We start from the raw sequence: 25,170 nt of genomic DNA on the forward strand, positions 1-25,170 counted from the left end.
CATTGAAATGTATGTTATGGTCATTTATAGTCATATATTAAAAAGCCTAAAACTCCAGGCTAAGAAGCATGACTTTTATTTGGTAACTTCCAGTAAGCTGCTACCCTAGCCTGAACCTAGCTATACCAAAACATCCCAGAATGGGTAGGATGCACCACTCCTCATTTGCTAAAAGCAGTTGGTGTTAACATGGTCCTCTTATCTCCAGGCAGGGCTAGGGCTAGGGCCAGGGCCAGGGTTCAGAATGAGCAATGTCTACTGTACACAAGCAGTTGGTGGGAAAGTGGAAGGAAGAGGTGGCAAAGAAGGACTAATTATCAAAATGCATCAAAAGTCCTCTTGAGTCATACAACCCTTTCTAAATATTCCATAGGTGCCCAGGTTCCCATTTGACCCTGACTACTCAAGAATGACAGATATCACATAAGGTATTATGAGGATAAATGAGAAAGTAAATATTAGGCACTTAGCATAGTGCCTAGCACATGGTAAGCACTCAATAAATGTTAAATGTAAAATGGAAATATAAATAGTGCCTACTTCCCAGGATTGTTGTGACTATTAAATGAGATAATACATGTAAATGCTTAGCAAAGTGCCTAGAATATAATAAGCATTCAAATGTTAGATATTATTACCATTATCGGTAGCATCAACAGCAGCAGCGACAATAATATTGAATAGTTCAGGGAAGAAATAATAAGGGTTGAACTAAGGCAAAGAAATTAGAAATGCAATGAGAGCAGAATATGCCTGAAATTGTCAGTCTGGGGCCCCAGAGGTAGGTATTAATGTATCCCAGAGTCAGTAGTGGGCAGGCCGGGCTGCTTCGTCACCATGCTGAGGCAAGTGATGCTCTGAGAGGTGGCTCCCCTCAAGGCATACCTGATTGATTGCTCCCTCCCTCAGTCCCAATATCTAGTCCAATATCTAGTCTGGTCACCAGGGCTCAAGTCCCAGCTCTATTGATCAGGTAGGAATTGTCACTATGGTAGCATACAGTTGCCTTACTTGATGTATTACTTGGGGAGGAGATGCAGGGCTCCCCGACCTGTTGTCTTGGAGGAATGCCAGAAGGGAATACATAGCTGGCAGGGTTGCCAGAGGAGGTGTAAGAGAAGCCACTAACAGAATTTTGTGCTGCATGGGGCCAGGCTCCTATGGGAGTTGCTAAGCAGGGTCTGCTTTGTCCCCAGTTTATTTTGTGAACTGGTTTTGCTCCTAGGAGTCAGCTGCTCTCTAGAAGCATGCCATGTAACACTGTGCTGTGCTTTTGCAGGAAGCCCTCTCAGTCTCAGGAGATCACATGTAAAAAAACAAAAACAAAAACAAAAAAGTTATCTTTTTACCCCAAACAACGTATACATCACAGGCATCATAAATTTCTGCTGGGGTGGGAGCTGGACCCAAAGGTGGCCCAAATACTAAGAAGTCAGAGACCAAAGGGTCTACCCAGGGTTTTCCAACCTTTTGGTGTCTCTGGGCCATACTAAGAAGAGTTGTCTTGGGCCACACATTAAATACACAACAGTAATGAAAACCTATCAGAAAAAAAAGGATTTTAAGTAAATTTACGATTTTGTGTTGGGCTGCATTCCTGAGCCACGTGTGGCCCAGAGGCCACAGTTTGGACACCTCTGCCAGTGAGCCTACAGGGTCACTGAGGTTGGAGCCCTTTTATGTAACAGGCAGTATGCTCAGAACTGTGCAGTAATTGTCTTCTTTAGTCCTCAAAAATCCCTAAGTGGTAACTACTATTAGTAGTCCTATGGCACAGGTGAAAACACTGAAGTTTAAAGAGACTAAGTGACTTGTCCAAAATGCCTGGGCACTTATACCTCTCCACAGAGCTTCATGCACTCAGAATAATAAAAAATAACTGACATTTATTGGGCACCAATTATAAAACAGACCCTTGACATGTATTCTCTTTGATTCTGTACTGTAAGTCTATTAAATAGGTACAATTATTACTTTTTCCAAGTTACAGAGCTAAGGATATTAGGTCATTAAGAAACTTTCCATGACCACTTAGCTAGTAGTAGATAGAATAGGGATTTGAATTTAAGCAAATAATTCTAGCTCCTGGCCCTTTAACCTTACACTATTTCCTTTTTTTCCCTCTAACACAGCTCGTTTGCCAGATAAATAAAACCTGAAGACAACCACAATCATATATCTTGAACCATTTCTTTTCAATAATCTAATTGCTCTAATATCTTCACAGAAAAGGGTGAATCAGGATCATAATAGATGGGAGATCTGAGGCCTATCGAGGTGAAATGACTTGTCCAACTTTAGACATGGAGCAAGTGACTAAGGCCTTCCAAGACCATGATGCCTATAGACTGTAATAACTGAAACTGACACTAAAGAGGACAGGCACTTCAGAAAATGGATAAAAGTCTTCATCTGAAAGCTACAACTCAAAAGAGGTTTTTAGAGAAATTATAGCCAACACAAGCTCTTTCTAGAAAACGGCCAAGGAAAGGAAAAATGTTTTTATGCAAGAATTCTAAATTGATCCATATGCTATATTCAAAGTGAAATGTTGGGCTCTTTCAAATGGGTTATTAGGTTAAGGCTTGAGGATAACCTCAGTCCCATGGGTATATTTTGAAACTCTCTATGTATGGATTTATTGTTCTCAAAAGTTTGAGTCCTATCAGTCCTAGTTCAATGATTCTATATTGGAGAATGCCAAATATTCCTTGCTACATGCTGCAAGCTTGTTAATGAGAATCAGACAAGAAGGACTTGGGTCAGTTGGAAACTAATGAATCCAAGCCAACAAAATTGTTGTTCACACTATTCTGGGCCTTTCTCCTAGCTATCTCCCCCTTAGATCAGAATATTCAGAAGGTCACTCCCAAACTCTGATCATCTATACTCTTGGCACCAGTTTCCTGATTGGAGTGAAAGGAGAAAAATAACAAGTATGCTTCACATCCCCATGATCTACTAAACAATGATATCATGAATTTACTTCTCAATGCCAATGTTACAGGTTTACTCAACTATCAATTTTCAAGAATCAAAACTAGTTCCCTAGCCTCACCTCTGCAATGACACATAATAGCCCTGGCAACAGTACTCTGCCATTAAAACAGAGTCCTGGTGTTTGAAGTTATTTAGACTCTTCAGGGCCCTGTCTCTTCACTCCCAAGAAAATCTGTTGCTTCAAATATTTGCCCTTGGTATAACAGAGCCTTATCACTATGGGGAACCCTTTACAGCAGAATACTCCGTTTAACTATTCAGGACCTGGAGCCAGACACACAGACCTACTTTGCTGCTTACTGGTAGATGAGCATGTGCAAGTCTCCTAACTCTTCTGAGCTTCAGTTTCCTCCTCTGCAAAAGAAGATTTTAACTTTACCTACCTTATAGCATTGTGAATGGGATTAAATGAGATAATGCATACTAAGATACTGGTGCAATACCTGGCACACAGCTGTATAAATGGTAGCTATATATATATATATATATATATATATATATATATATATATATACACACACACACACACACACATAAAGAAAGACTCGCTGTGCTTTGGAGAAGCATTTCTCTAGCTTCAATTGCCCCCATGATGAAATGAAGCAATGAAGACTGAGACATAAGAAAATAAGTTGGGTAAAGGAGTAGACAGTGATGCTGCCTCCTTTCCTTTTGGCATTTAGGGGGCAGGATAGTATTGACAAATTGCTTATGGCTGAAGAAAAACAAATCAGTGATTTGATGAAGGGGGGGCTTATGGGTAGAGATAAAGTGTTTAAAATATAGTGGTGGCAGGAAGAGGTTAGGGCACAAAAATCTGGGGTATTGAAATCCCAAGAAACAGGAAGAACCACTGCAACACAGTGCATTTAATGAAGAGAAGAGAAACAGAGTAAAGTTTAGCAACTCAAATGAGTCAAAGAAACTTCAAACAGGATTCAAAGGAGAGCATGAGCAAAAAGGGTGAGAGTTCTGATACCACTTTGTCCTTTATCAGGAAGGCAGAAACCTTCCACTGAAGATTTCATGGCAAAGGGCATGAAATATGCTAATTATTGAATAATTTGTCAGTTTCTTCATCCAGACTTGCTCTTATTAAAAAGTATCTGGTGCTCACTTTGGCAGCACATATACTACATTGTATATGTATATATACAAAATAAAACAATACTAAGATGATTAGCATGGTCCCTACACATGGATGACATGCAAATTTGTGAAGCATTCCACATTTTGGGGAGAGACATAGCACATCTACCTAACACACAGGAAACAAATGTGAAGACAAACAAAAATGTCCCAAACAAAAGAAAAACAGAAGTCCTACTTCATGTAGCTCAGTGGATTGAGCATGGGCCTGTGAACCAAAGTGTCACTGGTTTGATTTCCAGTCAAGGCCTGGGTTGGGGGCCAGGTCCCCAGTTGTAGGCACATGAGAGGCAACCACACATTGATGTTTCTCTCCCTCTCTTTCTCCTTTCCTTCCCCCCTCTATAAAAATAAATAAATAAATAAAATCTTTAAAAAGTAAAAAGAAAAACAGAAATCCTCAGAAAAATTAACAGAAATAGATGAAATGGAAGCAACCCAAATACCAGATACACAGTTTAAAATAATGGTTACAAGAATGCTCAAGATCCTTAGGGGAGGAACAGATGATCTCAGTAAGAACTTAAACAAAGAGACAGTAAGTATTAAAAAAGGACATAGAAATGATAAATAAGAACCAGAAATGAAGATTACAATATCTAAAATGAAGAATTCACTAGAAGGAATCAATAGTAGGTTAGATGAAGCAGAGAATCAAATCAGAAAATTAGAGGACAAGATAACAGTATCTACCCAAAAAGAAAATGAAAAAGAGACTTCAGATATAAAACAAGCCCTGCTGGTGTGGCCCAGTGGATTGAGTGCTGAGCTGCAAACCAAAGAGTCACCGGTTCAATTTCCACTCAGGACACATGCCTGGGTTGTGGGCCAGGTCCCCAGTAGGGAGCGCAATAGGCAACCACACATTGATTTTTCTCTCCCTCTATTTCTCCTCCTTTACCCTCTCTATAAATAAATAAATAAATAAATAAATAAATAAATAAATAAAATCTTTTTGAAAAGACATTAAACAAGGAAAATCTAAAGGATCTCTGGGTCCACATCAAGTGTAACAATATTCAAATCATAAGGGTATCATAAGTAAAAGAGAGTGAGCAAGTGATAGATAACCTGTTTAAAGAAATAATGGCACAAAACTTCCCTAAACTGGTAAAGGAGAAAGTCACACAAATTCAGGAAGCACAGAGTCCCAATTACACTGAACCCTCAAAACCCAAACCAGGACATATAATTAAAATGGCAAAGGGTAAAGACAAATAGAGAATCTTTTTTAAAAATTTTATTTTAATCATTGTTCAAGTACAGTTTTCTGTCCTTAACTTCCATCCCAGCCCACCCACCTATCCCTCCCCACCTCACTCCCATTTCTACCCCCACTAGTTTTTGTCCATGTGTCCTTTATATTTGTTCCTGTGAACCCTTCCCATTCTCCCCTGAAATTCTCTCCCCTCTCCCCTCTGGTCACTGTCAGCCTGTTCTCTATTTCAGTGTCTTTGGCTGTATTTTGCTTGTTTGTTTGTTTTGTTGTTTAGGTTCCTGTTAAAGGTGAGATCATATGGCAGACTAATAGAGAATCTTAAAAGCAGCAAGAGAGAGACAGTTACTTACCTACAAGGAAGCTCCCATAAGACTGTCAGCTGATTTCTCAACAGAGACATTTCAGGCCAGAAGTGATTGGCATGAGGTATTCAAGATAAAAAAAAATAAGGACATGTAACCAAGAATACTCTACCCAGCAAGGATATATTTAAAATTGAAGGTGAAAAAAAAAAGAGTCCAAGACACACACACACAAAAAGAGGCTAAAGGAGTTAGTTACCACCAAACCAGCATTGCAAAAAATGTTAAAGGGCCTGCTTTAAGTACAAGAAAGCTGTACAGAGAGGAACATAAGAACAAAAAAAACGGTGATTAAATAAGTAACTACCCATAATATTGTTAAATGTAAATGGATTAAATGCTCCAATCAAAAGACATAGGTTAGATGAGTGGATAAGAACATATGACCCTTATATATACTACCTACAAGAGATACACCTCAAAATAAAAGATTTGCACAGTCTGAAAGTGAAGGGATGGAGAATATTCCCTGCAAATGGAAACAAACAAACAAAAAGCTGTTTTAGCAATACTTTTATCTGACAAAATAGATTTCAAAACAAAGGGCATAACAACATACAAAGAATGTCACTACATAATACTAAAGGGAGCAATACAACAATAGGCTATAACCCTTGTAAATATATATTTAACCAATAAAGGAGCACATAAATATATGAAGAAAATATTGGTGGACTTTAAGTAAGAGATTGACAGCAACACAGTCATAGTAGAGAATTTTAACACCCCAATGTCATCAACGGATAGATCTTCTAGATAGATAAATAAATAAATAAATAAATAAGAAACAGCATCATTAAATGACACAATGGAGTTAACTGATATTTACAGAACATTTCATCCCAAAGAGGCACAATACCCATGCTTCTCAAGTGCACATGAATCATTCTCAAAGATAGACCACATGGTAGGACACAAAATAAGTCTTAACAAATAAGACTGAAATCATATCAAGCACTTTCTTGGACCACAATAGCATGAAACTAAAAATCAATCTCAATGAAAAGACTCAAAAACTTTCAAACACATGGAGACTAAATAGCATGTCATTGAATAATGAATGGATTATCAATGAGATCAGGGAAGACATAAAAAATAACCTAGAAATAAATGAAAATGAACACACAAAAACCCCCAAATCTATGGAAAACAGCAAAAGCAGTCCTTAGAGGGAAGTTTATAACATTACAGGCATACCTCAAGAAGATAGAAAAATCTAAAAGAAAAAAATCTTATTCAACATAGTACTGAAAGTCCTAGCCATAGCAATCAGAAAAGGAAACAAAAGTCATCTAAATTTGAAAGGAGGAAGTAAAACTGTCATTATTTTCAGATGACATCATATTGTACATAGAAAACACTAAAGGACTCCAACAAAAATTACTAGACCTAATAAATGAACTCAGCAAAGTAGTAAGATACAAAATCAATACTCAGAAATTGATGGCATTTATAATGAACAATGTGAAAAAGAAACTAAGAAAATAATCCCATTTACTATTGAAACCACAAAAAAATAAGGTACCTAGGAATAAAATTAACCAAGGAAGTTAAAGACTACTTAATACTGAAGAAAGAAACTAAGGAAGATACAAATAAGTGGAAGGGTATACCATGTTCATGAGTTTAAAAAATTAACATTATTAAAATGCCCATAATACCCAAAGCAATCTATAGAGTCAGCACAATTCCTATTAAAAAACCAATGCCATATTTCACAGATCTAGAACAAACACTCCAAAAATGTATATGGAAGGAAAAAAAGACCCTGAATAGCCTCAGCAATCATAAGAAAGAAGAACAAAGTTGGAGGGATCACAATACCTGATATCAAACTATACTATAAGGGCACTGTATCAAAACAGTCTGGCACTGGCATATGAACAGGCATATAGATCAATCGAACAGAACAGAGAACCCGTAAATAAACCCTTTGTGGTTAATTAATATTTGACAAAGGAGGTATGGTCATACAATGGAGGAAAGACAGTCTCTTCAATAAATGGTGTTGGGAAAACAGGGCTAGTGCATGAAAAAAAAAATGAAACTACACCACCAACTTATACCATACACAAGAATAAAGTCAAAATAGAAAAAAGACTTAAATGGGACATCCAGTCAACATGGAGGCATAAGTAGAGACACTTTCTATCCTCGAACAACTCAAAGAGGGACAAGAACAAATTTAAAAACAAAAAGAAACCAAACTGCCAGAAAATTGACATGCACGGAAGTCTGACAACCAAGGAGTTAAAGAAGAAACATTCATCCAGACTGGTAGGAGTGGAGGAGATGGATAGTTGGAGCAGAGAGGATGTGCAGCAAGGGGGTGGCTGGAGGGCCAGGTGGTCCCACATTTGTTTGCACATAAACTGGGAGGACCAACTGAGGAGCAAGACAGACCACGCAACCCAGGGTTCCAGTGCGGGAAAAGAAAGCCTCAAAACTTCTGTCTGTAAAAACCTGTGGGGATTTTGGCAGCAGGAGAAACTCCCAGCTTCACAGTAGAGTTCCTTGGAGAGACCCACAGGGTCTTATAACATACACAAACCCACCCACTTGGAAATCAGCACCAGAAGGGCTCAATTTGCTTGTGGGTAGTGGGGGAAGTGACTGAAAGCCAGCAGAGAGCTGAGCAAGCAGCATTGTTCCCTCTCTGATCCCTCCCCAACATACAGCATCACAACACAGTGACATGGGTTGACCTGCCCTGGTGAATATCTAAGTCTCTGCCCCATACTATGTAACAAGCATGCAGAGACAAAAAAAAAAAATATGGCCCAAATGAAATAACAGATCAAAGCTCCAAAAATAGGACTAAGCAATGAATATACAGCCAACCTATCAGATGCACAGTTCAAAATACTGGTTATCAGGATGCTCACAAAAATGGTTGAGTATGGTTGCAAAATAGAGAAAGAAGTGAAAACTATGCAAAGTGAAATAAAAAATAATATATTGGGAACCAACAGTGAACAGAAGAAAACTGGGGCTCAAATCAACAATTTGGAGCAGAAGGAAGAAATAAACATTCAATGAGAACAGAATGAAGAAACAAGAATTCCAAAAAGTGAGGAGAGGCTTAGGAACCTATGGAGCAATTTTAAACATTCCAACATTCTAATCATATTGTTATAGGGTGCAGCCAAGAGGGGGTACCCTAAATGAGCATTTGAAATGGGGTCCAGAACTCAAAGTGTCCAGGAGATTTTAAGATGTCTTCACCCCTTCCCCCACAGGTGTGAGTTGGGGGAAGGGGCACACAGAGCGAGAACATGCAGGGCTGTTTTGTACAGCAACAGCTTTGCAGCTAATCCATGGCATGGTCATTTAACATACCTATAGCCTTTGGCTGGTCACTTCGATATGCTAAAAGCTATGGCCATGCTCTGTGCCAGGGGGATGGAAAGGGACCCCCCCAAAGATGTGACTGGGGGGCAGGTCCCCCGAGTTACAGCACCTGTGTGGGAGCTTGGAGAAGATTGGCTCCATGACATGGGGCCACAGCTGCCCAGACCCACAATGGCAGTCAGAAAAGCTGGAAAGGACGGGAGATTGAGGGAAAGTGTGGCCCAGTGTGGGAGGAGTCAGAAATGGGGCTGCAGAGGAAGATTGGTGCGGGGATTTAAACCCAGACCTGGCAGCCATTGGAGGGAGAACCACTCAGTCTTTAGCAGAGTTGGGACTCCTGCAGCCCTGCAAGAGTCACCATGCGGCTTTACCAGAGAACCGCCACTCAGCTTTGGCAGAGTGGTGACTCCCCTCCTTGCAGCCATTGAGGGAGAGAACCACGCAGTTTTGGCTGAGTGGGGACTCCCGTGGCACTGAGAGAGAGGACCACGTGGCTGGAGCAGAGATCCCGGCGACACAGCTGAGGGTGCTGAGAACCGAGGGAGGTCTACCAGCCAAAATGGATTACTGAGAACCAGGGGCTGCCTGAGCCATGGACTTCTATTTCTTTTCCTGAGATATGGTAGCCCAGATTGGGCAAAGGAGGAAGGAAGGACTGTGTATGTTTGTGGGTGTTTTAAGGGACTTTAGGATTTTGATGAAGACATTAGGTCACTACTTTAAGTTTGTATAGCATTAAATAAACATTTCTTTTCCTTTTCACAAATCTCTGGCTTTGAGAGACATCTTTCCTATGGATGGCGGACATAATGGACCTGGGAGTTCCTTTCGGTAATATTATATCGTCCCAGCCCCTCCTTGTTGTCCTGTAACAATATGGGGTGCCAGAAGGAGAAGAGGAAGAGCAAGAAATTGAAAACTTATTTGAAAAAATAATGAAGGAGAACTCCCCCAATCTGGCAAAGGAAATAGACTTCCAGAAAGTTCAGGACGCTCAGAGAGTCCCAAAAAAGTTGAATCCAAGGAAGCACACACCAAGGCACATCATAATTACATTAGCCAAGATTAAATATAAGAAGAGAATCTTAAAAGCAGCAAGAGAGAAGGAGAGAGTTACCTACAAAGGAGTTCCCATAAGGCTACCAGCTGATTTCTCAAAAGAAACCTTACAGGCAAGAAGGAGCTAAAAAGAAGTATTTGAGGTCATGGAAGGCAAGGATCTACACCAAGATTACTCTATCCAGCAAAGCTATCATTTAAAATCGAAAGGCAGATAAAGTGTTTCCCAGATAAGATTAAGTTAAAGGAGTTCATCATCACCAAGCCCTTATTACCTGAAATGTTAAAGGGACTTATTTAAGAAGTAGAAGATAAAAAACTATGAACAATAAAATTACAACAAACTCATAACTATCAACACCTGAACCTAAAAAACAAAAACAAAAACTAAGCAAACAACTAGAACAGGAACAGAATCACAGAAATGGAGGTCATGGAGGGTTATCAATGGGAGGGGGGTGGGGGAGAATGGGGGAAAAAAGGTATAGGGAATAAGAATCATAATTGGTAGTCATAAAATAGAAAGGGGGAGGTGAAGAATAGTATAGGACAAAGGTGTCAAACGCATTTTCACTGGGGATCACAACTTCCTCAGGGTTGCCTTCAAAGAGCCAAATGTAATTTTAGGACTGTATAAATATAACTACTCATTAAGTGTTAAGTGAGAGCTCAGCACTGCCGCCGAGTAGAAACAAGGTGCTGGGCAGGATAAAACAAGGTGGAGGGTGGGATTCTGCCCATGGACCTTGTATTTGTCACCTGTGGTATAGGAAATAGAGAAGCTAAAGAACTTATATGTACAACCCATGGACATGAACTAAGGTGGGGGGAATGCTGGAGGGTCAGGGAGTGCAAGGAGGAGGGGCTATAAAGGGGAGAAAAAATTGGGACAACTATAACAGCATAATCAACAAAATATATTTTTAAATACATTAAAAAATAAATAAAATGTAGAAAAGACTTAAATGTAAATCATGGAACCACGAAAATCCTAGAATAAAACATAAGCAGTAAAATTTCATATATCTTGTATAACAATATTTTTGTCCATATATTTCTGAGGACAAGGGAAACAAAAGAAAAAATAAATAAAAGGGACTACATCAAATTAAAAATCTGCACAGCTAAAGAAACCATCATCAAAATGTAAAGGGAACCCACTGCATGAGAGACGTATTTGCCAATTATACATATGATAAGAGTTTAATGTCGAAAATATACAAAGAACTTACATAACTTAACACCAGAATAACAATCAAATTAAAAATGGGCAAAGGTCCTGAATAGGCACTTCTCCAAAGAGGACATACACCTGAAAATATGGTCACTGTCACTTATCATCAGAGAGATGCAAATTAAAACCACAGTGAGATACCACTTCACACCAGTCAGAATGGCCATCATAAACAAAGCAACAAACAACAAGTGTTGGTGAGGCTGTGGAGAAAAGGGAACCCTAGTTCACTGTTGGTGGGACTGCAGATTGGTTCAGCCACTGTGTAAAACATTATGGAGTTTCTTTATAAAACTAAAAATGGAACTCTCTTTTGACCCAGCAATTCTTCTTCTGGGAATATATCCTAAGAATTCCAAAACACCAATATGAAATAATATATGCACCCCTATGTTCATAGCAGCATTATTTATAGTAGCCAAGATCTAGAAACAACCTAAATGCCCATCACTAGATGAGTGGATAAAATGCAGTTACATTTACACAATGGAGTACTACACAGCAGTAAAAAAGAGGAAAATCTTACCTTTTGTGACAGCATGGATAGACCTGGAGAACATGCTAAGTGAAATAAGCCAGTCAGCGAAAGACAAATACCATATGATCTCACTTACATGTGAAATCTAATGAACAAAATAAACCAACAAACAAAATAGAAACAGAAGCATAGATACATGGAACAGACTGATAGCTGTTGGAGGGAAGGGTGGACTAGATGAAAGAAGGTGAAGGATTAACCAAAGAACGTATATACATGACCCACGGACACGTACAACAGTATAGGGATTGCCTGAGGAAGGGGTGTGGGTGGAGGTGGACAAAGAAGGAAAAAGTGGAAACAAATCTAATAGCATAAACAATAAAATATAATAAAAATGATTTTAAAAGAGAAAATTAGCCATGGCTGGTATAGCTCAGTTAATTGAGCACCAGACTGTGAACCAAATGGTCGCTGGTTCAATTCCCAGTTACAGCACATGCCTGGGTTGCAGGCCAGGTCCCCAGTGGGGGCCACATGAGAGGCGACCACACATTGTCATTTCTCTCCCTCTGTTTCTCCCTCCCCCTCTGTCTAAAAGTAAATAAATAAAATCTTTTAAAAAATTATAAAAGAAAAGAAGGAAAAAGAAAGAGAAAAGAAAATAAAAAAGAAAAGAAAAGAAAGGAAAAGAAAAGAAAAGAAAAGAAAAGAAAAGAAAAGAAAAGAAAAGAAAAGAAAAGAAAAGAAAAAACATTCTGCTCCCTACTCAGTTCTGCAGAAACCAGCCCCAGGGAACTACGTCAAAAACCAGCCTCCCAAATCTAGCCTTGTATCACAGGTTTCTAAGCCATAGTTACTGGGAGACCTGGAGTTTACAATTATGCAAAATGGTTTCATTTCCCTCAGGCCAGAAAGCCTGGGAGATCTTGCCTCTTGAAAGTTACCACAGGAGAGGGTTATGGCCTTCTATGAATCACCTAAGGAGCCAGTTAACAGATTTGTTGGGTCCACTCTTGTAGTCTCAGATTCAGCTGGTTGAGATGGGTACTCAAACATATTTTTGAAAGTGACCACAAGTGATTCTGTCATAAAGCACACGTTGACTTTGGAAACAAGTATGCTTTGTTGAAATTGAAACACTACAGTATGATCTATTCCTAACTCTGTCCTCATTCTTTATGTGAGGAGACTTGGGCTCAGAGACATTTAAGCACTTGTTCAAGGTCACATGACTAATTAGTAACAAAACAAGAACTGGAACCCCAGTCTTCTGCCTCTCAATTCACTGTAAGCTCCATTTACCAAATCTCTTTGCCTCTTAATGAGATATTTCCTTTCTAGTTTAAGTATGTAGACAGATATCCCCTCCTGGTTTTCTAATCAGATTTATAAAGCAATGACAATCCCCAGTCATACTAAAAGTGTCAAGCATAGATTTCAAAAAAGAAAATATGGCCTTTCCCTTTATGACCATGCATAAGGAGAAATATATCACATGTTTTATATGTACAGACCTTATTCGTGGCTGTAATATTTCAAATTATTCATTGAAGAAGAGACACTGTACCTTTAAGATGGGATATTAATTAACTTAACAACCAAAGCCTTTTTTTCAAGGCAGCAAGGATTAATAATTATATTATTTGGCTATCAGTTCCTCTGTGAAATATCTTCATGCTAGTCCAAAGCATTAAAAGAAAACAAAAATAAATATTAGATAGGCTCTAAAGCCATTTTCCAAATACTGAGATTTTGAGGAATGTAGAAAACTACAAATCATAATTGTCAATAGTTCAAATAACCCAAATTATTCCCCTGGGAATAATAACCCACCCATCTTCTGATAGCTTATAGGCATCCCAGTGGTGGGCTGTGTAAGCACCACACTAAGTAAAATTAATGATGGGTAGGTACAAAGGGTATTCTGAAATCTATCATGTTAGAAAGCTATACTTTAAAGACACCTAACCTATATCCATCCCCAGGGGAGAGAAATTGCCAAACTTTTAGCTAACAAGTGTTGGGGTGGTGAACTATGTTAGGAGTCTTTTCCAGAAATGTCCAACTCTCAGAGCATTTCTCTTTCCCAGATGTGTTTTTCTATCTGTAAAATGGATAACAACTGTCACCACTGTTTCATGCTCCCTCCACTGCTCTGCAATCCCAAGGGATTTTAAGGTTGCTAATGACTCTCTTCAGACAAAGGTAGCCACACAAACAACCACTCCAATTTCCATCTCCTCCTAATCTATAGACCCTACTCTTGGCCTAAAGCAAATATCAAATCCCTCTTGGCTATATCTGGATGTTGGCACAAAAGAGATACAAAAAGACTAGGCAGAGTAAGGGGAAAAGCTACAACTGTACCTGTTTGCCACTATTCCCTTTGCAGAGGGTGACATCAGTGTTTATTGCTGTTACAATAACTTCTCATGGGAGAGCCTGAAACTCATACTCTTTGCAGGAAGCCAAGTTGGATGGATAGAAGCTGACTCCTACTCAGCACTCAGCTTCTAGAAAATTCTGGAACCAATCTACCTGACCTCAGAGATTAGTGAAGATGGAGCAATAACTTCTGCCCAAGTGACTTACACGTAGATCTCAAAAGTTAGTTGTCTCTTGCTGCAGTTGCTGCCAGCAGAAATGACCCTAAATGGCCATTCATTTCACAGTGAATTTAGAGAGACTTGATGATGGAAAATGCTTGACAGTGTTCTAGTTGAAAATGAATTAAAATGCATGTTTGCTTAAAAATTGAAGGTGAAGCACATATTACATGTGTTTCGTGTGTACTTAGGGATTTGTGTTCCAAGCATTTTGTAGTGCTGAATATGAATTCTTGACTAGCTCTTGATTTAAGAAGCAAACCTGAACTATCAGAAGACATCAAGAGGAGAAGAGTATACTTTTATATACTGTGGTTGGAGTGTAAATTGGTAAAAACACATTACAGAGCAATTTGGCAATACCTAGAAAAAGTAACTGAACAAATCCAGTCATAGGAATCCATCTTAAGGATAATTAGCCAAATGCTTATTATCTAATCCAAAGATGTTCACTGTGGCACTGTGTACTCATAAAGGCATAGAGTGACAGTTATGATTTTTTTTAAGTTTCAAAGATTTCTGTACAATGAAAGACATTAAAATAAAAGTTAAAATATAAAAAATAAACTCCTTGGCCCTGGCTGGCATAGCTCAGTGGATTGAGCACGGACAGCGAACCAAAGTGTTGCAGGTTCGATTCCCAGTCAGGCCACATACCTGGTTGCAGGCCACGGCCCCCACCAACCACACATTCATGTTTCTCTCTCTCTCTTTCTCCCTCCCTTCCCTCTCTAAAAATAAAAATAAATAAAATCTTTAAAAAAATAAACTCCTTAAAATTTTTGCAACATAGATAACAGTTAAGTAGGTACTATCTGAAACAGATCCCAGTTCTCAAAACCAGAAAGAATTGAATAGTAAAACAGGCAAAGAATATGAAATGGCACCACAGAAGAAGAAATACAGATGGCCAATAAACATGAAAAGCTGTTCAGCCTCATTAGTACTTAAAAATACAAATACAAAGATTTTTCACCTATCACATTGTCAAAGTTTACAAAGATCAACAATATCTAAAACTGGTGAGGAAAGCATGGAGAAATGGCCATTGTAGGTATTCATGTAAGTTGCTGTGGTCTTCTTGGAGGGCTCTATTAAAATCAAAGATGGGCAAACCAAACTCTGAACCAGCAATTTCACTACTATGAATTTATACTACACAAACACTTGCAATCATATGCAGAGATGGTATGTTGTACCAATATTTAGTAATTTTAATAATTAGAAATAATATAAAAATTCATCAATAAAGGTTGGACTAAACAAATTATGTCACAATTGTATTTTTTCAAATGAAATAATTAGCTGTATGCTAGCAGGAAAATACCTCCTGACATATAGTTCAATGAAAAACATGCTGTAGAAAAGTATGTGGAGCATTGGTCACAACTTTCATTATTTTATGAATATGAATATATGAATATTCATACAAACATGCACAAAATGATACATACCAAACTGTGAACATAGTGAGGGATCAGTGGAAGAGAGTCTAGGAACATTCTACTTCATATTTCTATTTTTAAAGCATAGGCATATATTATTTTGATCATAAAAATGCTTTTCTTAAGAAGTAAGGCAAACTGTGCCATTCCCCCACAACATCCAGCTCGCACTCCCAGACTCTAAAAATGTCCTCTTCAAGGACATGGTGTTCCAGCATCTAAGACAATTTCTACTACCCAAAGCCATGAGATATTGCTATTTAGAACTTAAACTAGGGGAGGGAATGCTGGAAAGAAGTGGAAGGGTTGTCGAATACTTTTAGAACAGTTTTATTTCATGCAACTACAGTGTGATTGACACCCTCTCTAGAATGACCTCTCTCTCCCATCCTTCCAAATATCCTATCATTCTTCCTGCCATGCCTCATTTGCCCTCATCTTGTTCATAAATTTGGGAGAAGGGGACATGACTAGTCCATTTCAATTCCTTTTCTGTTTTCACCTGCAGCCCAGAATTCAATCCCACTTTCTTATCCTAAAGAAATTCCACCCTAACTTGTCTTCCCCCAGTCTATTTAGCACAAGGCTCATCCCAGTATTTCCAATTCTCTCCAAGTTCAGTTTTACAATCCCAGCTCTGGGAATCTTAGGGAACATATACAAGTGACCCTATGCTGTGTACCAACACCAAGAGCCAAAAAAGTAGGAGCCCTGGATGGCCCTGAAATTACATGTTCATGTTAGTGGATGTTAGCACTTCTTTGGGAAATGCATCAGTGGCTCTCATTGGACTTTCAAGAGGGTCATTGGTCTACAAAAATGTTAATAACCACAAGAGTAGAGGGATTGAGATGATTGATTCATCCACAGAATATCTAAACAGAACACCCAGACCTCAGGTTCTCAGATAGCTGCTTTGCTTGGTGATTCAGACAACCACATGCTGAAGAATGGAGAACGGGAGGAGAGAAAACATGTTCTTTTGGGGCTCTACTAGAAACCTGTCCATCTGATAAAGCTGCCACACAGAGGCCGCAAAACACAGGCCTGGAAATGCCCTCCAAATCCCACTGAATGAGCCAATCCACACTCCCCTAAATTAGACAAGAAGATACTTAGGTCTAGTAGAAAGAGCATTAGGAGGAAGCAGATAACAGCAGTTAGAAGGTTTAACCTTCAGAATGACTTCTGTTCTGTCATATGGTAGCTGTGTGAACATAGGCAACTCATTTCACTTCCTCATTTTTCTCTACCAAACAGACAGTTTGCACCAGAAAAACTTCAAAAGATACTTTTGGCTCTGCCATTCTATGAATCTTCCCTACTGGATAGAAATTTTCACTAAATTCTCCAGAGCAGAGAATGATTTTGCTGTCACTTTTTAGTATCAGTCTTAAAATCATAGTTTTCTCTGTGGCTAACCTAAATCTTTCCTACTTCTACTAAGCTTGCTGTTTCCAAGCAGAGAATGGTTGGCCCATGTACAGAGCATTGTAGAACTAGTAAGTCTAATGCCTGAACATCAGTCTCTAACCCAAATACAGTTTGCAGTGATTTTTGTCAAGAACTCCATTCTTCTTCCAAGGTATCTTGTAAAGAATAAAGGTTGATGGAATTGATGAGGAATCAAGGGAAACAGGAAGGATTATTAGTCACATGAGTGGTTTCTTTTGTCTTTAAACTTCCTTAAATATGGCCATACCATCCTATTGCTAAAATGAACTCCAAAACTATGCTCAAGAAACCTCTTTTGAAAACTAGGCTCCAGCCCAAATAGAGCACTGAGGACACTAGAGATGAACCCTGCAGCAACTAGCTTCCAAGATGGTCTTTTTAGAATTGCTTCTCCAAGAAAATGAGTCTAAAAGATAAAAGCAACTTTCCAACTAAACTTATTCCCCACCTCCAGGGTTCTCTGGTCAGCACGTTGTGTTCAGGTTGATGGGATTTTTCTTGAGACTGTAGTGATGATACCTCTGGACCAGGAAATTAAAGGTCACACTGAAATTTTCAGGATGTGAAAGGAAATAAGCCCACAGAACTGAGTCACCCAAGGATGAACAAGGATAGGTCTTTCCAGTCAAAGCACAGCAGAGAACCGAGGCAGTGTGCCCAAGAACAAAGCAGAAAAACAGGATTTGAGCCCGAATTGCTAGGATAATTATTTTAATTCTTCATGTCCCTTTCACAATAGCTTTAGGTTTATATAGAGCCTTTCAATTCTAAAGGGTTCAAAATACTTGCAGAGATAATATCTTAGTTGTCATCACACCATAGCACTCTGTGAGAGCAATGACAGTTATCAGCCTGTTTTACACCTGGAGGAAGGAAAGCCTAGAGGGGTGAAGCAAGTCATTAAGTTTGCCAGCAGGGCATTGGCAGCCTCTGAACTCAGCCAATTATTGCCTAAAGAATGTTCCTCTCTGCCCTGGCTGGTGTGGCTCAGTGAATTGAGTGCAGCCCTCTGAAACAAAGGGTCAGTGGATCAATTCCCAGTCAGGGCATGCCTGGGTTGCGGGTGGGTCCCTGGTGGGGGACCCCTGGGAGGCAGCCACACATTGATGTTTCTCTCCCTCTCTCCTTCCCTTCCATTCTAAAAATAAATCGATACAATCTTTTTTTAAAGAATGCTCCTCTCAACACCAGTCCAACCAAATGCTTGTTGGAACATCAGGTTCTCTGGCTGGGAAATACTGCATATTCTATTTTTCTGGAGATTCACATTAAACATTAGCCTAGTAAAGACTTTTAGAAGCCCTGGAGTAAATAAACCTGTTTCTTTTGAAGGAAGAATCTTCTAAATTAAAGCCCTGGCTGGCGTAGCTCAGTGGATTGAGCGCGGGCTGGGAACCAAAGTGTCCCAGGTTCGATCCCCAGTCAGGGTACATGCCTGGGTTGCAGGCCATAACCCCCAGCAACCGCACATTGATGTTTCTCTCTCTCTCTATCTCCCTCCCTTCCCTCTCTAAAAATAAATAAATAAAATCTTAAAAAAAAAGAATCTTCTAAATTAAACTTGACCACAAAATGCTGTGTGTGTATATATGTGTGTAATACCTACTAACATCCTGTGGAACTAGTCTTCTTTGGAACCCACATTGAGAAGCACTGGTCTGTCCACTAAACTTATTTGAGTATCAGCATAGCAGACATCAATTCTACTCCAGCCCAAGCTGTGGGGATGTTTCTTAGAAATGTTGCCTATCACCTTTTATTGACAGCGAGTAAACAAAGGACCTTTTCCCCTCCAAAGGACCCCAGGCCATCATTTCCTCTGTAATAGGGCATTAAACAAACTATGGAGGAAGTAGGTTCAAGCTCACCTAATTCTGTTTAAATTCCTTTCAAATAGTACCCAGGGCTATTTTCAGTCTTCATTTAAGGGAGGAGATGCTCACAATACTGGTCTAAGCCCTAGGGGCTTATGCTCTTAACTAGCGTAATTTTGTGCTCATTAGGCAATTTCAGTAGAAATTATCCATCTCTAGATTCATTTCCAGTGCCACTCATCAGCTCATGCAATTAGCACCAAAAGAACGAAAGAGGAGACTTGGAATGTGTCTCTGTTCTAGCTTAATTGTAAGACTACTATAGTACTTACCATATATCAATTTCAAAACTAACATATAGCACAGAATCTTGTGCTATTATTAATTACCAGTGACACTACTAAAAGTACCTGAAATATAAAAACCCTGAAGACCCTATGTTGGTTCATTTGTATTTTATATACACTTCAAATGATAAAGGGACACACAATGGATTTATTATTTATTACTGCTATTTTCATGTTTTATTACAGTATTTATTAGACATCCACACCATGAGGCAAAATGCTTCCATTAAAATTGGTAATTTTTGTGCAAAATGTAATACAAGTATTCCTTTCTTTGGTATACCATTTAATGGCTATGTGAAAAATTCTGTGTAAAAGCATTTTGGGTAAAAATTTCACTGTAAAGGTCAGATGGGCACTATTTATCATTTAAGATGATCTGATTATGAATCCTTTTGTAAAGCAACAAACTCTGCAATGTGAATACTATCCATCTAGTTCATTTTCCTTGTAAATCCATACACATACCAATTTGCTTAAATCAAAAGACACTAATATTAATAAATGAGGTAGACATTTCTTAAGATAAGAATGTGTTCTGATTCTTATTAATATGCAATCCTTTTCAAAATTTTATTTTATTTTTAATTGAATTTATTGGGTGACATTGGTTAATAAAATTATAAAATTATATAAGTTTCAGGTGTACAATTCCATAACACATCATCATCTCTCTACTGTACTCTGTGTTCACCACCCCAGGTCAAGTCTCTTCCCATCACTATTTATCTCCCCTATACCTTCCCCTGCCTCCCCAGACCCAATACTGGCTCCTTTTGGATTCGCCATTAATCACCATCCCAGTCCAGGGAGATTCACTCTGAGTTGGTTGAGAATGTGACAGTAACACTTCTGAGGACCCCCTGCAGTCTTACTTAACTATGACTCCTCTGCCTTTAGACATGCTGTTCCTTCAACTTAGCCACCTGGTGAATTGATTCCCCAAGACTCATTCAAATGTCTCTTCCCCAGTGAAACTGTTCGTGATCATGGACCCCCATCCCCAGCAACTCATCCCTCCTCTGTGTCTTTTCACAGTACCCTATCTGTCCCTCATCATACTCTACTATAATTATTCTATTTACACACTCTATCTTGCCTAACAGACTGTGCACTACCTGAGAACTGAGATGTTCTATTTATTTCCATACTTCCAACACTTAACGTTACTATGGTACATAGCAGGTGTTTAATAAATGTCAGTCGTTTGAATGATCACTATCCTTAACTGCATTTTTAGACCCCAAAAAAGCAATGCTTTATTAAAACCACAAATAAAAATGTCAAAGAGACGATTTAAGAATTTTGTTCATTTTTTAATCTTTTTTTTCTTTAATTTAAAAATAATGGCCATACCAATTCACACTTTATGGTTCAAGAAAAAAAATCTCTAATCCAAAAACACAACTAAAACAGAGCTGCATTTAATATGTTCCTTTTTCTCCAAACATACATCTCTACATCCTAGCTACCACTAACATCCTTGCAGTAAAGAAGAAATCAGGATCCACGGATTAAGGGATGGGGGTTGCTGCAGGGATCACAGTAAGAGCTTCAGGGATCACAGTAAGAGCTTCGGATGCTCATTGGCTGAGAGAGGAAAACCTGCTTAGAAAGTTGGGCATCTTTGTGGGAACAATAATGATGTCCATTAAGACTTTGTCAACTTGGCTAGAAATTTCCACATCCATAATTCCTAAGCAAGAGTCCTAGCTGGGGGGATTTCCATCACCTTGAAACCATCCTTACGTTTCCAATGTGGGCAGAACAGGTTTGACCTGATCCACCTGCATATTACTGCAATCTGGCTTGTCATGGCTGATACTCAAGGACACATAATGCCAGGAGTAGCCCAGCCCCATGGCGCGAGCGCGCGCGCACACACACACACCACTCACACTCACTGAATCACACACAAAACCCTCACTATCTCCGCGGCACATGTCACTGCGTTCTTGTGTGCCCTGTCACAAACAGGGAGTGCCCCTTCACATTCTCTCACTTCCTTAGTCTGCTCAGCCCACACTTCACACCACCCGCAGACCGCAGCTTAATCTCGAACTGCAAGCTAGTGAGGACTGGTTTTTGTTGTATGCAACAAAGCCCCGTGCACCCAGGTGCCCCGCTGGGTCGACACCATCCATCTCCCTCCACCCCCATCATGAGCTCCAAGAACAAGAGAAAGCTCAGCTCTGGGAACTGGATGCGGGGAGGTGGAGGGGCGCAAAGAAAGAGAGCTTTAGGGGTGGGCGGGGAGCTGGAGTCCTGGCAGCTTTGGTGTTCTCTCGCCTAGAAGCGAAAAGGATAGCGAACGGGCAAAGAGATCCATCACCTTTTCACCCCATCGCATCTCATCTATTCATTGAAAAAGACTAAAAATGAGAAAATAATCTTCCCTCCTGTCCGCTCCGTGCCCTCCTAGTGGCTGTTGGAGCCACTGGCGCTCCAACAACCCGTAACAAAGCGCCCCCGAGACAGACCTGTTCCAACCTCTTCGTTGCGAGGACGAGGGGGTCCTGCTGCTGAAGGTTCTGCCCTTCGACGCCAAGCCAGAGGCTCCGGGGCTGGGAGAAAGAGCTGGAACTGGGCGAAGAAGGAGGACGAAAGGGGATGGGAGACACAGCAGCAGTGGCGGCTCTGGCAGCGGTGGTAGGAGGAGGAGGAGGGAGAGGAGAGGGGAGGAGGCTGCTTCTGTGGCAGCTGTTGAGGATGCTCTGGCTCGAGGCAGGGATGGGTGCACGGGGCGTGGGCTCATGTGCGCCCCATAACCTAGGGATGTGCGCGCGTCTGGGTGTGTGAGAGCCTCTGGGTGTATTTTGATTATGATTATCCCAATTCCAACCTACTGGAACTTGTGGTTCCTGCAGCCAGGCGGAAGTGAAACCCTTTCAGTCTCCCAAGCTTGACTGTGCTTGCAGGGGAATGGGGCTTGTGGATGAGGGAGCCAGAGCCCGGGGAAAGTGTTCAATACCAAAGCTCCCGGCCTGCCATTAACGATCACACGCCTTCTTTCAACCTTTTTTTCTGGGCACTAGTAGCTGGCATCCACACAAATTTCTGGAAAGCCTATAGCCAAGAAAATAGAAGAGACCAAGGGCAGTCACTATCACCATTACATTGTAATGCGTGAGCGCTCAAACTGAGCTGAGTTTGGGATTGACTTTCACGAGTCGAGATGCCCATAACTTCATACAGGATCTACATCTCGCCTTTTCTCCTGTCTCTCATCTCATTGCAACATCTTCGTGCTTTTAACCAAGGTGGCATACAATAAATTCTCAGTCTGCTTACACAATCTGCATTGTCCACATTCCCAGCCTCACTGGTGCCAGGGGGTCACTTAATCATCATGTTACTCACCCTCTAGGAATGGGGTACTCAGTTTAGATAAGAATAAGTCTGGTTTCCTAAGAGTCAGAGAGTTGAAGATCATCATGGATCCAGCTAAAAACCCATTTTGGTTTTGTACCCCTTAAGCTAAAATAAGGGAAAACAACTGTGAGAGGCACAACTTTTCCCTGTGAGTCAATCCTTGGTGAACCCATTGCTTATAGCCCTCCTTTCTGAGCCTAATGACTTCGTCTTGCCTAATGACTTATACTTGTAGAGCACTTTGGGGTTTACAAAGCAACTCCTAATAATGGGATCCCTACCATAACATCTCTGTAAGTTATGCAAGGAAAATACAAAATTTACATTCTACAGCTAAACAGATTTAGTAATATTTAGTGGATTTGCCTAACATTGTAAGTCAATAAGATCTAGAATTGGGACACAAGTCTGCAGATTTCCAGCCCAAAGTTCCTTTTTTAAAATTACATCTTGGAAAGACATTACGAATTCATCTACTGATCTCCCTGTTGGAGTTAAATGGTTTAGTGTTGTCACTAAATTGAAATTGTTAACTAAAAATAAGATTTTTGAAAAAGAATTTTAGTCAGGTGCACCTCACAAGTTAATGGACAAAAAGAGTTAAAGACTTTTAGGTTTCAATCCCCAATAAGGAAACACAATTATTCCTTTGATTCTGCTAATAGCTACTATAAGAATAATTTGAAATGAAGGTACAGAAAGGAAAATAGGAAGAGGATCTATTTTAAATTCTTGGGCTGATAATCCTGTGAATATATCCCCAACAAGCTAGATCTTTGTCCTCCAAGTCATGAAAATGAATCATTGTTTGTCACCAAGGAAACCTATCTCCCATACAGCAGCTTGGGTAGTCCCAACATTGTGCAGATGGATGTCAAGCAAAAGAAGAAATCTGATGCTTGGGGACTAAAGCTCCACTCTGCATCCAGACAGCCCTAGTTATAAAATCATGGAGAATAACTCAATACCAGTGATCCACCTATGAGGTAGGTATAGAAGTGTGTGAATGAAATGGGGGGTGTTAAGTGCCTGAAACATATCAAGGCTCAATAAATATTAGGTATTATTATTATTAGAGGAAATAAAAGGAACAACTTCATTTATAGCTCTTTCTCCACTAGAAGCAGAAATTTCTATTACTAGTAGAACCTCAATATTGAGGGAATGTAGAGGAAGAGATTGTTTTTTCCCAGGATAGGAGAGATCAAATGCTGATGATAGGAGATAGGCATGATAAACAAAGAGAGATGAAGGGATTCTCTGCCATTACGAGAACCAGCATTGAACTGAGAAGACTACAGAATCTGAAGAGGATGTTGAAAAGAGGGTATTTAGGATGAGATAAGAAATTTTGACCCAGATTCTTGATATTCATAGTTACTATGATAGATGTATAATGCCTGTTAATAGTTTTGTAACAATGTGCATGCTTTACTCAAATGAGTGTTTTGGCTGTTATAACAAAACTCTTGTTTATCAAAACACCTAATAAAGAACTCCATTCAAAATCTATTAGAAATACCTGAATCTGACATTCAGCCAGGGACTCCCTGTTCTTATTTGGTACCAAATACAGACTATTCTTATTTCAGCCTTGCCAAGCACAGAGAGGTTGAGTCATAACAATGCTCAGAGCCAGGCTGCAAAAAAAAATGTGAAGGAGGTGAAAACTGTCTCTGAAACCCTTCCAGTCTCTGTGCTGCACCCATCCCTTCCCACTTCCAATCTCTGAATATCAAAATCCCTGCCTTTCTCACCCAGAAAAAATGACCCAATTTATTCATTTACAATAAAGTAGTAGTACATGTTTCTTTCCTCAAAAGGAAGATGAGCAGGAGGAGAAAATACCTAACCCAATGAAATGGATCATTGATGGTAGAGGTTCAGGCATTCTGGATAGTAAAAATACTTTGGGTACCCTTAAATTGTTTAGGTATGAGAGTCCCCATGAATAACACTGAATCTTGAAAATTTTAGTTCCCATCATAATAGAAACCTAAGACAGCAAGGTTATTACTGGTTATTGACTTCAGTTTAATCCCTTTGTTTCACAGGCAATTAAACCAAGGCTCAAAAACGTTAAATGACTCCCAAGACCACATAGCTTTGTGCCTGATGATATGAATTCCAGGCACAAAGCTCTTTGCACTACACTGCTATTCCATCAGCCAAGAAAACCAGGAGCAATTGTTTATGTTTAGGCTCAGGTTAAGCTGCCCCCAAAAATGCCAAAGTGGCATATTGATTATTTTGAATTGAAATTACTTGAGAAACAG

General features: G+C 39.7%; 1 protein-coding gene and 1 non-coding gene across 3 annotated transcripts in view; one reads left to right on the plus strand and one right to left on the minus strand.

Moving 5' to 3' along the window:
- The window catches only part of PAK3 (p21 (RAC1) activated kinase 3), a 377,937-nt gene extending 355,785 nt beyond the window's left edge, over positions 1–22,152 (minus strand). For both annotated transcript variants that reach the window (XM_045817640.1, XM_045817639.1), the window contains exon 1: positions 22,003–22,152. The gene's annotated coding sequence lies outside the window, so the exon portion shown is untranslated. The remainder of the gene's footprint in view (positions 1–22,002) is intronic.
- Positions 4,127–4,236, plus strand: LOC123805261. Its single transcript, XR_006783290.1, has one exon. It is a non-coding gene; the product is annotated as a U6 spliceosomal RNA (small nuclear RNA).
- Positions 22,153–25,170: the final 3,018 nt, after the last annotated feature.

This window comes from Phyllostomus hastatus, unplaced genomic scaffold (assembly GCF_019186645.2).
Source record: "Phyllostomus hastatus isolate PE091 unplaced genomic scaffold, TTU_PhHast_1.1 phas_scaffold_28, whole genome shotgun sequence".
Classification (NCBI taxonomy): Eukaryota; Metazoa; Chordata; class Mammalia; order Chiroptera; family Phyllostomidae; genus Phyllostomus; species Phyllostomus hastatus.